The sequence below is a fragment of the Mastomys coucha genome, unplaced genomic scaffold (genome assembly GCF_008632895.1).
Source record: "Mastomys coucha isolate ucsf_1 unplaced genomic scaffold, UCSF_Mcou_1 pScaffold21, whole genome shotgun sequence".
Classification (NCBI taxonomy): Eukaryota; Metazoa; Chordata; class Mammalia; order Rodentia; family Muridae; genus Mastomys; species Mastomys coucha.
In genome coordinates, this window is record NW_022196904.1 from 78,770,443 (window position 1) to 78,772,657 (window position 2,215).

A 2,215-nucleotide genomic window follows, 5' to 3' on the forward strand; every position below is an offset into this window, starting at 1 on the left:
AGAGGCAGGTGGATTTCTAAGTTCAAGGCCAGCCTCGTCTACAGAGTAAGTTCCAGGACAGCCAAGGGTACACAGAGAAACCCTGTCTCGAAAAAACAAAAAAAACAAAACAAACAAAAAAAAGAATAGCCAACTATGAGGGGGCAGAGGGAGGGAATAGGAGTTTTTTGCTGAAGGGGAAACTGGGAAAGGGGATATTGTTTGAAATATAAATAAAGAAAATATCTGGCCAGGCAGTGGTAGCGCACACCTTTAATCCCAGCGCTTGGGAAGCAGAAGCAGGTGGATTTCTGAGTTCAAGGCCAGCCTGGGTCTACAGAGTGAGTTCCAGGACAGCCAGGGCTACACAGAGAAACCCTGTCTCGAAAAACAAAAAAAAAAAAAAAAAAAAAAAAAAAAAAAAAAAAAAGAAAAAAAAAAGAAAAGAAAGAAAAGAAAAAGAAAAAAAGAAAATATCTACTTAAAAAAAAAAAAAGAATAGCCAACTATGGAGCCAGTAAGACAGCTCCATAGGTAAAGGGACCCAGATGGAGATGGCAGAAGAAGAGAACCAGTCCCTAACAGCTGTCCTCAGATCTCCACGTATACCCTATGGAGTATTTGCACAGAAAGACAATAAATAAATATATAAAAATGATAAAAGAGGCCAGGTGGTGGTAGCGCACACCTATAATACCAGCACTTGGGAGGCGGAGGCATAGGCAGGCGGGTTTCTGAGTTGGAGGCCAGCCTGGTCTACAGAGTGAGTTCCAGGACAGCCAGGGCTACACAGAGAAACCCAGTCTCGGAAAAACCAAAAAAAAAAAAATTATAAAAGAGAGCTAGCAGGAGAGCTCAGAGAGTGAAGGAGCCTGCCACCAAGTCTGCAGAGTTCTACCTTCAGGACCCCGGGTGAGAGGAGAGCACCAGTTCCTACAGCTGTCCTTTGACATGCTTGGGCACACACACACAGGATAACACTTAGATATAGAAAATAAAATTAAACAACTCTTCAAGAATGCCCAATTTATGATGGTTACCCAGACTATCACCTTGGCAGAACCAAGCGACAAGCATGCATGCTTGTGAGGGAGTATCTAGATTGTGTTAACTAGGAAGGGAAGACCCATGATTCTAGTTTTCTTCTGTTGCTATGATAAAATACACTGACCAAAAGAAACTTAAAGAAGGAAAAGAAAAGATTTGGGTTATACTTCCAAGTTACAGTCCATCATTAAGGGATGTATGACAGGAACTCAAGAAGGAGCTTGAAGTGAAAGGCACAAAAAAACAATGCTTGCTGGTATGCCCTCAGACTCATACTTAGCTATCATTCTTACATAGCCAGGGACCACATGGCTCAGGAATGGTGTCACCGATGGTAGGCTAGGCACTCCTGCACCTACTAATCACTCCAACCCCTCACAGACATGTTCCAGACTAGCCTGATCTAGAAAGTCTAACAACTGAGAGGTCTCCTCTCGGATAACTGTAGGCTGTGTCAACTGAAAATGTTTAAGGTAAATACTGATTGATAAGCTCTTCTTAAATGACTGAGTAAAATACCCTATTTTCTTTTGGTCCTTAGAAACAGCTCTGTGGTCAACACTTACTTGAAGAAACTCAGCTGAGGAGACTGTCAGCTAAAGACCCAGTATCTAAGATTTTGCTAACACAAGCAACTTCACTATCATTCTAGAATGTATTTCTCCTTTATTCTTTTATTTCCCTTTGCATTTCTCTGTCTATAAAACTTCCTCTATCTGTTTCTTTCTTTACCATCATGAATAAAGTCTGAAAAGTATGAACTCTACATTCTGTTTAATAACAGCAAAAGGCCATAGAGATCACATCTTCAGTCTCCTTTTATTCTTTTAAACATAGTGGAACTAGAGATGGGCATGATGGATGGCATATACCTTTAATCCCAGCATGTGGAGTAGAGAGGTAGATGGATCTTTGTTGAGTTTGAGGTCAGCCTTACCTACCTACATATTGAGTTCTAGGACAGCCTGGGCTAAACAGAGACTTTGTGTCAAAAAACCAAACCAGACCAAAAATAACAACAAAAAAAGACATAGCTGAAAAATGTTCTATGAAGCCGGGCACATGCCTGTAATCCCAGCACTTGGGAGGCAGAGGCAGGTGGATTAATGAGTTCGAGGCCAGCCTGCTCTACAGAGTGAGTTCCAGGACAGCCAGGGCTATACAGAGAAACCATGTCTTGAAAAAACAA

The 2,215-nt window shown here is 41.5% G+C and overlaps 1 protein-coding gene across 3 annotated transcripts in view; it reads right to left on the minus strand.

The window, feature by feature from the left end:
- Hikeshi (heat shock protein nuclear import factor hikeshi) overlaps positions 1–2,215 on the minus strand; it is a 26,547-nt gene that overhangs the window by 5,727 nt on the left and 18,605 nt on the right. The gene's annotated exons all lie outside the window — the stretch shown is intronic.